This window comes from Aedes albopictus, chromosome 3 (genome assembly GCF_035046485.1).
Source record: "Aedes albopictus strain Foshan chromosome 3, AalbF5, whole genome shotgun sequence".
In the NCBI taxonomy this organism is placed as follows: domain Eukaryota; kingdom Metazoa; phylum Arthropoda; class Insecta; order Diptera; family Culicidae; genus Aedes; species Aedes albopictus.
In genome coordinates, this window is record NC_085138.1 from 436,792,405 (window position 1) to 436,806,452 (window position 14,048).

Consider the following 14,048-nt stretch of genomic DNA (forward strand, 5'->3'; position numbering starts at 1 on the left):
AAAAATGAATAATTTTGGTTATCATTTAGTGGTGACGCAGAGGGCGTGTTGCTATCATCATTAACAGACGTATCAAGCAGCATTTTTTTTTTTTTGAAACCCTGGGTATTTTTGAACCACATTTTGGTAAGCATACTTTCATTGCGATTTAGTTGCCTCTTTATCGCACTGGCCAGCAGATAGATTTTCTCAAATCCGATGCGCAAAAGGACCCTAAATTCTTTATAATTGGTGATGGGTGATTCCGGTCATTCCACGCCAAGTTACCGACCGCGTGCACTCGACCGGGATCCGGGATTTGAACCAAATTTGGCTGAAATATTTGTTCAAACCTCAAAGCCCCAGGACAAACTTTTAAATGGTTTTCACTACCATGGACGGGAAGTGTTGTAGTTCATGCAACGGTAGTTGTCAAACCGGAAGTCCATGCTTGTATGTACCTGATTTTGCACCGGAACAAAGTGTTCCCTTGTGCAATGTTTTAGAGATATGTATGTTTTACAGCTGTGTTTTGGATAGTTTTCAATAAATAGCTGTGTGTGTATTCCCGGTAGATCAATTGAAGTGGAATTTGAACCGGGGCTTTAATTTCTTAGCGTTTTTATAAATTGGAATCAATTTTGTAGATTGGGCCGAAAACCTCCATACACAGATAAAATCCTAAAAGTATGCAATCACATTGCACAATGGTCCACGAAACAGATTTACGAGGAAAGATGCATTCAGCGCCTTCAAATGATTTCTAAGACAAATATGGTCTTCTACACTCAGAAATAAAAGTATACACGGAATTACTTCGAATGAGTGTAATCAGTTTTGTACCTTTTAATTCCGCCCTATGTTGCTTATCCTTTGACAGATACGCGTATTTCGACTACCACTTGTAATCTTCCTCAGTGTCAGTTATCCACAATGGATAACTGACACTGAGGAAGATTACAAGTGGTAGTCGAAATACGCGTATCTGTCAAAGGATAAGCAACATAGGGCGGAATTAAAAGGTACAAAACTGATTACACTCATTCGAAGAGGGTATTCTGCTTAGAGGGTTCGAAAAGTCGGTACAAGAACGGAATTACTATTATTTATGCATTTTGTATCCGCATCTCTCTCACTCTCTTTCTGTTTTCATGCTATATGCCGTTTAGCCTGGGTTGAAGAGAAGTGTTTCGTCAACCCAGGCGAAGCACCAGATAGCATGAAAACAGAAAGAGATTCCCTGATAAAAAATATCATAAAAATACGATAAATTTTATTGTTACAACACCATTTTTTCGAAAATTATTCACCATTCAACGTATTGTAATTTGCACAGCACACTCACCATCACCCCTATTGTTCTATACCATTCGACGAATGGTAAAAGGCACTTTTACAATAAAAAATGGTGGTCGTTATGTATCTTAACCATACAATTTTGAGAAAATTTTCATACATTTTTCCACGAGAAACAATAGAATGTATTGTGTTTTTATGATACATTTTTAGGGCAATTTTCAAAAGAAAACAATATATCAATATAATGTTTTTTCATTGTTCTAACAATACAAATACAATTCATTAAATAAATGGCGTCAAATGAATCGTTGTTACATTAAAAATACAATAATATTTGTTGTTATTTGTAAGCAGTTTTGGCTTTTGAAAATCCATAGAATTTTTATTTCCCGCTAACATTTATATTCAACATTTACGAGCACTAACGGCCGCCAGAATGATATGCACATTTTATTTTATTTATAATAAGAATCATACACTCAGCGAAAAAAACTAGCGAAGTTCATCAAAATACCTTATGAAAATTTGCTATAACTAATTCTTACGGATGCCATAAGAATACCTTATGAAAATAGATCGTGCTTGCTACACTCAGCCAAATAACCTTAAGATTTCCATAAGGCCAAACTTATGAAACGTCCTTTAAATAATTCATAATGATTCAAATGAATTTCATAAGGTTACGCTATAACGTAAAATCGTCTCACAGCTTGGCTTTTATTCATGTTTAGCAACATGGTATTCTCAAGCGTCGGTAGCCGTGTGGATAAAACACGGGCTCGGTGATCCCGACGTTAATGGATCGAATCCATTCTGCATCATTTTAAGATTTTTTTGTTCTTTTCATAAGTCTATCTTATGAAATTTGTCATCCTTTTCCTCCTCTGTGGCTCGACGTCCCCATTGGGGCTTGGCCTGCCTCGCTACAACTTAATGTTCTTTGAGCACTTCCACAGTTATTAATTGAGGGGCTTTCTTTGCCTGCCATTGCATGAATTTGTACATTGTGAGGCAAGTACAATGATACACTATGCCCAGGGAGTCGAGAAAATTTTCCCGACCGGAACGAGAATCGAACCCGCCGTCTCCCAGAATCGGCCAGCCGCATGCCTTCCTATCTGCGCCATCCTAGAGATGATGAATTGCAGCGCTCAAATCAAAACATAAACTTCCCGTGGTTTAATAATGATCAGACTCTGACTCCTATACAGCAGTGGTGAATTAGCACAACATTATGGTTAACGACTGAACAACAGATTAATTCAGCTGTTGTTCGGTAAAAAACACGTGTTTTTCATCATGTACTCTGAGTCGAAGTATGATGAAACGAAAGCGCTCATTTGACTTGTGAAAAACACATAATTCAGATAAATGTCCTAATTTTTACATGAACTTAACAAGAAGCAGAAAAAAGTCTTGTTAAACTATGTTGTAAAGGAATTACTGCGAGTCGAATAAAAATCTTATTAAACGCTTGAAAAGTGTTTTAAATTATCATTATTGATACCAATACGAAAAGTTGAACATTGGCTACTTTTTCAATTGAAAAAGCATTTGTACAGTAATATGTACAGCATAATTTTAGTTCAGCTATAATTACCATTACATATAAAGCAACAATTCAGCACGCATACTTGTTTGCGGCTGGCGATTGTTACTTGGGGATACAGTCCACTGACACGGTAGGTTTGTTTGGTAAATTTCCTTGTTTCAGGAATCACCCGGTACCAGAATTCGCGCAGCTAAGAAGAAATATGCAGCTAAGTATTTTTAATTGTTCCACTAACCATTTAGCCTTTCTTTTCAGGTTTTACCTTACGGACTTTCTGTTAATTTACACCGCACCTCGCGCCGCACTCTGAACTTAAACTCAAAGGCACTCACAAGTTAATTAAATTATTAATTCCGAAACACCTACAGAACTACTTTCTTTGCTATTCTTACGATGGCGAAATTCTCCTGTTTTTATTTATTTCCCTCTTCCACATCAGTTATCTAGTCTCATTTCGCCTACCACTACCACTGCGCGCGAGAACTGTCATGTTGCGTTATGCTGCGGTTAGACGGGTCCAATATTAGACCGGCCCAGAAAACTTATTTTGTTGTGCACCATGTTGCGGCGTCGTAACACCCCAGCCCGTAATATCCTGCATTCCTGGATTTACCTTACCTTTTAACGCCGCAACCTTTATTACGCCTCGTCTCAGTACCTTACCATCTGTGTCCTCACGTTGGCTTGTGAGGCATGTCCAGGACCTATGGTTCTTGCCTTCGACCACGAATACAAGTCGCCCTCTCGAAGCGGTTGCTGATCGTCGAACCATTTCGACCGCTGGTTGACCATCGGAAGGTATATCGACGACAGTGCTTCGGTTTCGATCATGCCAGCCGCTTCTGCTTGTTGTAGCTTGCACCTCGTCCGACAACTTACGCCCCTCATCAGGCGCGCGAATCGCCCAACACTTTTTCTTCTGCAGATCGATCGTGACTTCGTCCGGACTTGTTCCATTTGCGACGAGCCTTCTCGACGGCCGCTTTTCCTCGTCCAGCTGCGGCAACAACTCGCTGCGGTGCCTCGTCAAAAACCGAGTCGAAAACGCTGGTCTCCACTTGGATTCCTGATCGCTTCCAAGACTTTCTCCTTTGCCATCTGCAGGATGACACAGCTCCAATGCGCCGGTGTCACCGGCTTCGCCTCTTCTAGGCTCCGTAGAGCTTCCAGCGAGTTGGTCATCCCGTTTCGGATTTCGAACCCACCTATTTTGCTGTTCAACCTGTCTTCTTGCGTTCGGGACCATGTTCGTGGTGGTTCTTCTGTGACTGTCCGGTTTAGGAAACGTTTTAACTTTTTGTAAGCGGGCCTTCGACAGCAACCCGGTGGTGCAGCGGTCGCCGACGAGTTGGGTGGTTCGCTCTCGTATTTCCTGGCTCCGTTTCTTCTTTGCGGTTCCCCGTGGAATTGCCACCACCAATTCTTCCAACGCATGGTTGCTCTTAAATAGCTCGGGCGGCAGACCCACGTTTGTTATCTGCCGGTGGTAACCGAGATAGTTGTCGGCCGTCGCCGAGGTTTCCTGTCGCGGCCCATACACCGTCCATCCTAGTTTGGTTCGAACCGCAATCGGTTCCACGGGCGTACCCACCTTTGCTTCTATCGGCGCAAACGCGTGGATGGTGTTTACCCCTATCAGCAACTGCGGCTGTCCGTCGTACGATTCGATGGGCAGCCCTCGCATGTGCTCGTACTGTGCTGCAAGCTCCTCCAAATCCAACTTTTGATGTGGCAGCATCAACTTGTCTACCGTGTGCACTGTGTGTAATAGCATTTTGCCGCCGGCTGCAGCGCCTGTTCCCGACGCCCAAAGACTCATTCTTCGGGAATCCTCCTCTCTCGACGTGTTTCCCGTCCACTGGATGGTCAATCGCTCTTGTACTCCGACCGCGCCCAGACGGTCGGCGAGCTTTTTCTCCACCAGCGTGACGGAAGCACCTTCATCCAGGAACGCCAGCACTGACACCGTTTTTCCACCGTAGTGCAGCTGCACCGGAACGATCCGGAACAATACGGTGCAGTTTGTCCGGATGTGTGCACTCAGCCCGACCGTATTTTCGACCGGATGCATGAGTGGGTTGGGTCCAGCCTCATCCGAACCCTCCTCTTCGGATTGGGAATCTGCTTCGGACGGCGGTGGTGAATTGAACTCCACGAAGTCCACGTCAACGTTAGCTTCGCAGGCGTCTGCCACGATGTTCATCAGGAAATCCGTCAGCGTCCGCAACGTTGTTTCCCCTCGACCTCGCCGGTAATGGACCCACTCACGCTTTTCCCGATCCGGCAGCTTGGCGACCAGCGACTTTATCAGCAGCGGGTTGACGAGGTGTTGCCGTAGATCCGCTGCCTCTAGATGGCCGCAGAGTTGCTCCACCGTGTTTCCGAATGGAACAAAACTCCTCAGATTGTCCGGCCTCGGGGGTTCCAGCCGGTTCACCTTGTCCAGCAGGCATTGAAGCAGTTGTTCCGGGCGGCCGAAGTGCCGGCGCAGCTTCTCGATTACTTGCGGGATGGATTCGGGAAGAAGCAACTGCCCGGACACCAGCTCGAGAGCGTCGCCTTCCAGGGCTTCCTGAAGTCGCATCAAGTTCTCGTGGTTCATGTAGCCGCAGACATCGTTGGACACTTTGTAGGCCGCGTAGAACAATGGCCACTGTGCTGGTTTGCCGGAGAATTTTGGGAGTTTGTAGGTTAACCCCATCCTCGCAGCCAGCTGTGCCTTCGTCGGTCCGGTCTGCTGCTGCCCCAGCCCGTTTTGGCTGAGACTTCCCACTTTATTGCGCATCTTCCGTTTTGTCTTGCGCTCCATCGACGAGACTGAACTCTGACTCTGCAGATCCGAATCGTCAGAATACTCGTCCTCGCCTTCTTCGTCGGTGCTGTCGTAGCCTCGCGTTTGCTTTCTCTCCTTCTCCTTGCTCAGCTTCAACACGTTCGGGTTGATTTTGCCGGAAGGAATCGCTCGCGAAACGTCCGTGACTACTTTCGGCACCGGCTTCGACTTTTGACCCGAAAGTTCAGCTAGCTCCTCATCCATGGCCGCCATTTGCATCTCGAAGGACGACTCCCTGTTCGCCTTCAGCCGCTGAAGCTGCTCCTTCTTCTTTTGGAGCATCTCCGCTTGCCATGCCCTTTGCTTCACTTCTTCTTCAGCGCGCATCTGTAGCTCCAACTCCATCTTTCGCTGCTCGAATGCGCGCTGCATCGCCATTTCTTTCTTCCGCAGCAGCATCTCTACCTCCAGCTCTTCATACTGCTGCTTCTGCTTCTCTTCTAACGCTCGGCCTTTTGCTTCCACGCTAGACGCAGCTAGACGAGAGCTGACGCTGGATATGTCCGACTCGTTGCCGTTTTTCCGGGTGCGAGGCTGCTTCTTGGCGTCCTTCTGCTTCTGCCGGTACTCCTGGGCCTTCTTCTGGCACGCCTTGCTTTGGCAGTACCACTTCTTCGGCAGATTGTCCTCATCGATGTCCACGCAACATGTATGGAACCATTTAGAACATCCGTCACAGCAGACCATCACCTCGTCGCTCGTAGATAGTCCACAAATCGTACATTGAGTTGCCGTCAGATCCATGACGGTTTGGTCGTGGGTGGACTCAGCATCGGAAGTCATCTTTTGGCAGGTCCGAACTTCTCACTTGACACTATCACTTCGCGGAAGTTACTTCGCGGGTGTCAATTAATTTTTAAGAATGTTCCCGTGAGGGAAACCAGGTTTTTAGAGCGGCTCAAGTTTTTTGTAGCAACGCTTAAACTGTAATTTTATTAACAAAAAAACTCATTTATAATTTTATATTACATAACTTAACAATAAACTACTTACAATTAATTGGTTTCCTCTGCCACGACTTCTTTTGTAACTTCCAATCAAAGTGGTCCAATCTGAGTGACGTTACCCTAAATTGGTAGCTTTTGCACGGGTGATACAGTCCACTGACACGGTAGGTTTGTTTGGTAAATTTCCTTGTTTCAGGAATCACCTGGTACCAGAATTCGCGCAGCTAAGAAGAAATATGCAGCTAAGTATTTTTAATTGTTCCACTAACCATTTAGCCTTTCTTTTCAGGTTTTACCTTACGGACTTTTTGTTAATTTACACCGCACCTCGCGCCGCACTCTGAACTTAAACTCAAAGGCACTCACAAGTTAATTAAATTATTAATTCCGAAACACCTACAGAACTACTTTCTTTGCTATTCTTACGATGGCGAAATTCTCCTGTTTTTATTTATTTCTCTCTTCCACATCAGTTATCTAGTCTCATTTCGCCTACCACTACCACTTCGCGCGAGAACTGTCATGTTGCGTTATGCTGCGGTTAGACGGGTCCAATATTAGACCGGCCCAGAAAACTTATTTTGTTGTGCACCATGTTGCGGCGTCGCAACAGCTAATGTTCAGTTATTGTACGAACTATTGATTAAAAGGTGATATAAGATAATTCAATAATTCAACGCTGTAAAAACTGAATAAATGCAATGTACAAACTAGCAAAGTTTACCCTAACAATACAATTAAAAAAACTTGACTCTAGTGGTAAACAAATGAAATCAAGAAAATTGAACAACTTTACGGTCAACTCTAGCGCTCTTCAACATTTCTGGTTCGACTCCCGACCAACTTAATCCCCGTTTGAGCCACCGATCGACGACAGCAAAACCTTTTTAGAGATGACCTTTTTTCTTTTCTGTAGGCTGCTATCACATGCCAATAATGATGGAAACCACAATTGGGTTCTTAAATTAAGAAAAATGTTTTGATTTTTTGATTTTATACGAAAGAGCATTTTTTTCTGAACCACTATGATTTTTTTCAGATTTTTAGAACTTTATTTTGGCACCTAAAATCGATTTCGAAGAGATTTTTTGAAATCACCTTTTGACAAAATGCGACGAGGGGTGATTCGACAAATCGCTTCCATACAAACTTCAAATTGATTTTTAAATAGGTTCCCGGGTATTAAAATTCATGAAAATTTGGATTTCGGCTCAGTTTTGCATGCAGAATCAGAATATGGAACAACACCGTTAAAGAAGCCAATTAGCATATGAGCAGTATGGTAAGAGTGTTTTAATTTTCTTATATTGATTAAATATCTTTTAAAATGTATCAGTAATTGGCTTCTTTAGCGGTGTTGAGATAATCCCATATTCTGAATCTGCATGCGAAACTGAGCCGAAATCCAAATTTTCATGATTTTTGGTGCCCGGGAACCTATTTAAAAATCAATTTGAAGTTTGTATGGGAGCGATTTGTCGAATCACCCCTCGTCGCATTTTGTACTGGGCGGAGCTGTCCAGCAGTTGCCCAGCTGTCAAAAGGTGATTTCGAAAAATATCATTGATATTGATTTTAGGTATCAAAATAAAGTTCTAAAAATCTGAAAAAAATCATAGTGGTTCAGAAAAAGATGCTCTTTCGTATGAAATCAAAAAATCAAAACATTTTTCTAAATTTAAAAACCCAATTTATGTTACTTTAGCAATGGCTGTCAGCGTGCTGCAATATGTGGCACTAATTTGATTTTAGTGGGGTCCTTTTCGACTTTAATATTGCTTCAATGAGGTGTTTAAAGTATTGTAGCATTATTTACACAATTATAAATATAAATATATGGCAAAATTGATGCACTTATATACGGCTACGTGGTTACTGGTTACTTGGGTAGTGTCATCCCCATAGTTCCAATTGAGCAGGAGACCTGTCAAAACGACAAGGATTCTCCACTTTGGTATGCTCGAGACACTTTAAATTTAACCATCAAAATGAAGGCATTGGAATCCAATACAATCACGTTATACTCAGAAAAACGAGCTCTTTCGGCTAGGCTATAGAAAATAGCATTATTTTATTCACTGAACAACCCAATCGTTATATCTCCGGATTCAATGAGAATTTTTGGCGCATTTTTCTACAAGTTTTTTGTGAGAATCTTTCTCTGTAATGATTATTCAACAACTGTATTCATTATTTGTATACACTTTATTACCGATACTTCAATATTACATACAATGAATCACACTCCAGACAACAATAACAATATCTCCGCATATGACAGATACTCAATGTAAACATACACGCTAAACGTAATAGAGCAATACAATAATTTATTATGTGCATACCACAAGGTACCACATCTCGTTTTTTCTCCAGATCCGTAGCAAGGTCACTCCACGTTGTTTCGCTTATAGTCTCCTCAGTTTATGAACGTCTCGCTTCAGTCTCACATCAGAATTAGAAGTACAGTCATCCATTTGGTCATCCATCTCTGCTCGGCATTTTGGTAAATTACTTGGCCGTTACTTGTCGTTGTACCTAAAAAGAAATATTATTTTGACCCAAATATTTTCCCAAATCCCAAAACATTTTTAATACTGAGTGTCAAGCTAAATATTACCTTTGCTGATGAATTAATTGAATTGCTTTCCTCTTCTCAAATGTTTTCAATGACAGCCAGCATGCAAACATTGTATACTGCCCACTGATTTTTTTTTTGACATGTCCTTTCATAGAAGAATCTCATACATAAGGTATGTATATTCAGATTATTATTCAGACATTTTTTGTTAACTAATATGTCGGAACACTGCACGAATGTTACAGTGGAAAGATTATCAATATCCATTAACTCGTTTTCGATCCAAAGTGTCCAAGTGTCATACAAACACTATTTCATTTCATGTTTTTTTTAGCGAACTTTGCTGGAACTCGTTTCTTGTTCAGAATATATTCAGAAGTTTGGCTTTACAGATTTTGTTTTCTAAATATCGAAGGGATTGATACTTTTTTTTAAATCAAATCACGATTTCGAAAAACGTCACTTGTCCAAAGCAATATTTGTAATACTAGTTTTAGCTGAATAGTAATTTGAAAACTTGAAAACATCCAGTTTTTGAATTATATTTAATATATATTGTTCACAAAACTCGCACCCGCACTAGCTGTTTGAAAGTATATATACTATAGTAGAATATTAATATTCATTCTTTTTTTTCATGTTGTGATCCTATAATTATCTCAAATTCTTAATACATACATAATCGACGCAGTACCAAATCGAAGTCACGCATTTAAGCACATGCAAAGTTGCAGTTGTGACGTAAATTTGAACCGGTTGCTGGTATTGCGCATCATTAAGCTCCTTAAGAGCTGAAATTAGCACCAATCTAAATCGAGTTGCTATGTTTATAAGTAGGTTAAACATCAATTTTCGCACCGCCAGTCACTTCGGTTTGGTCGTTGAATAGGTCAAGGAATAGGTTTACATTCTACGATGCATATTCCCCCGCATTAACTGGTGATTCGTGCTCAATCAAACCTATTTTAACATTACAAAACCAAAAATTTGTTCCTTTGATGTCGCTCTTTCGGGATCTGAACTGTAGGACTTATTTTAATGGTGTACCTCCAAAATATTGCAAAAGCCCCTCAACATGTTATGTTCTCACTCTAGATACCTAATGAAGCTATTTCAACAAGCCTTTTCCAAATTATTCGCATTCAATGTACCGTCAAAATTTAGAACTTTTTATCTTTAAGTAACTCTGATTTTCTACATATGCTCATCATATTGATAATATTCTCAGTTCGTTGGATCGAACTAGAATATTCTGCATTATTGCAAAGCCCAATCATCTGTCTATCATATCACTTATTTCACATTTTTCCGATGAAATACATCCTCATTTTTTTTTTTTGTTAACGACTACAAGTCTGACGTAGTGCACACTGACCATGATTGTTTGTGTCATGATGGCCCTTACGCTTGCCTCTACGATTCATTTATTTGTACTGAAACAATTTAAAGCACGTTTTTATTCAAATTATCAATGAACTTATTAACACAAATATCACTTATACATGTACACGCATTTTTATTGGTAAAAATCCATGAATTTTATATATAAAATTTATTTGTACACACATACTCGTTTTCCACGCTGGATCACACATAAAATCGGTGGACCTTATATAAACAATGTGTATCTACACATGAAAAAGGTTATCTATGACAAATTGCAAAAATCTATGTGAGCGACACATGCATACAATATTTGCAGTTTTTTCAGTGTATGAAATCTAAAAATTCAAACAAGGTAACTTGTTAGTAAATGGTACCTGTTTGCATTAATAAGCTCGACTGAAAAACAAACCTCATAATCCACCTTTCATTAGATATATCTATTCCTGTAGTTACAGAAATGATTATCTTTTATTATTCCAATATCTTCTTGTGCTTTTGATATATTGTACGTTATTCTCCTCAATAATAGTTTCAATACTTCTTTAACTGATCAAAATTTGTCTCTTCCTGTAAGGAAATTATTGTGCAGAATTTGTTGTTGAGCGTACTGCTGTACCTTTTTCTCTAACTTGTGCCACAATTCTTGGCAAGATGGCCCACTCATTAGCAAAAATGGCACTATTTCCAGTGTTAGACAATCATAAGTCAAAATGCCCCTCCTGACCACACCCGATACATTTTATATTCAAAGACTTCAGAAGTGATTACTCAAGAACTCACTGTATTTGAATCGCATATACATTTAGTGGCATTCAATAGGTTATAAAGCGCCTTTTACTCGAATTCCTGAGACTTCTAGTTAAGCCGAAAGTTTCATTTTTTTATTGTTCGATTTTTTAAAATATCCAATTCAACTAGCCATTTGACTAGCATGATACTTAACAGGATCGTGGTTAGCAACTGCTCTGAATATGTCATCTAGCTTCAACGAATGCTTTAACTGTCATTTTGACTTCCTATCTTGCAAACTACCAAGACAGTTTAATTATTCTCATACATTGATGTTAATTTTCTTGAAGTCTTGTAAGAGAGGACAAAGCATTAGTTAAATCATGTCTTCATGTTAATGTGGTTTCAAGAGCCAACCCTTTTTACGTCTCCGTACCCGGATAAAAAATACAATAGAAAAACATAAGATTCCAATGTGACAGTACCATTGAAAACCATGCCTTCACAATAGAATTCAATGTTAAATTAACAATAGAAATACAATAGAATCAATTGTTTTTAACAATAGAATCAATTGTGAATAAGCATTTCACATTGAATTGTATAGGTTGTTAAGTATCGTAACAATACAAAAAATTACTTTTTTCCATACAAATTTTTTCGCAAAACAGAAGATTCTAATGTAAATGAAATGTTGGTAATACCGATATGTCCAACCAAATATACAGAAGATTTTTATGTATTTGTATTGTTTTGAACAGTTATATAAACCGAGAACATTCTGTTTTGAACTGTGATTTTACATTAGATTTAATGGTTTGGGGATGATTTTCAATTGTGATACAGAAGATTCTTATGTTTTCGAATTGTTTCAAACAGTAAAATGCTCAGTAAACGTATTGTTTTGAGTAGTAATTTTATTTATGGTTCCACATTTGATTCAATTGTTTTGGAATTGTTTTCTATTGTGAAACAGAACATACTGTTTGCACTGTTTTTACATTGAATTCTATGGTTTGGGTATTGCTTTTTTATTGTGAAACAGAAGATTATTATGTTTTCAAATTGATCAATATACAGAGAAATGTATGGTAAACGTATTCCTTTGAGCAGTGACTTTAGAACTGGCTCCACATTAAATTCAATTGTTTTCAATTGTGAATCAGAGCATACTGTTTGTACTGTATTTACATTGAATTCTATGGTTTTGGTATTGTTTTCTATTGCGAAAGAGAAGATTCTTATGTTTTCAAATTATTTTAGACAGTGAAATCTATGGTAAACGTATTCCTTTGAGCAGTGACTTTATAACTGGCTCCACATCAGATTTAATTGTTTTGGAATTGTTTTCTATTGTGAAACAGAATATTCTGATATTTTGGAATAGTTTAATTTTACAAAAGTATATGATGATTTTGAAATAGTTTAATCTGTTTCTGCTTTTTGATTGTGTTACTGACTGCTACAAAAAACTCGAATAAAGCGAAACTGAACTATCATGATGCATTTGAACTAGATGTTTGTATATTTTAAGCTACATTTTAAGAACACAGATCGAACAATTATCGAATATTTGGAACACTCGTGTTGTAAATCGAGTAATGTTTAATTGCATTTATGGTTGAAGCTTAAGCTCCCATGCCCCACAGCCAGATAACTGGGTTTAGCAGACTAAGCATTATATGTGGCAACACTATAAGCGGCATAATGGAACCGTGCCTAAGCGCGCTAAGTGTTATTAGTCCACTAATGTAGTTGCATTTAGTGGGTGATGAGGTACAAAAGTAACATTACAGCGTGCTTAACCATTATTGTAGCACTTAAAAATACTCGCTATACTACAACTGGAACCTATATTAGAAGATCGTTCAAATGCAAAAGATAATTTTAATACAATGATATATTTGGACTTGTTTTCCCAAAACGACGCATACATCATTGTACAGATTATAAATCATTTAAATTTTGACTACACAAGCTTCTAATTTGAATAGCCCTTCAAATATACGGATTGTCTTAATGCAAAAGATAGCGTAGCAAAGTTATTTTTTAATATTTGTTACAATAGATAACTCGCGTGAGGCGCTTTCACACAATTTATGAAGGTAGTTTTTTTTTACATTAAATCATGTCTAGTTAATGTACACAAGAGCGCAACGCAATCACTCCGCAACCGCGCCGTATGCAATACCAACGCATACCCCATTGAAACACTCGTGAATTATCGCTCGTGTGCATTGGGTCGTACTTCGACAACGCCACCCCCTTCTTTGCACTCCACCCCCACTCGCCCCTTACCGTAAAATCATGAGGCTAATACAATTTGAGTTCCGTCCTTCCTAAACTTGTCATCCATTTGCATCCGGAAATCTTCCATCTGTGTTCCGTATTTCAAAGCCGGGAATGAGTACCAGTTCTTGTACCAGTTGCTCGTGTTTCCTTCTCCGCGAACCGAGCCCTGATGAAAACCGAGCTTCTCGTCTTGCCGGCAGTTTGATATTCAGCATCGCCGGGGTCGCAAGTGCACCGCATTCTTAAGATCTTCCACTGCAAGTCGATTTGGAACATGAATGCCGCGCCACAGTCATAATCGAACCTGCAATTATCATAGGGCAATGAGGGCGATGCCAATTAGAATGATTCTAACTTCCCTGAAAAAAAGCTTACCTTTCTCAACATTTTCCTGCTACCCCGCATCAGAAGATTCCTCCGGCTTTTGTTCTGCAACGACGTTTTCACATT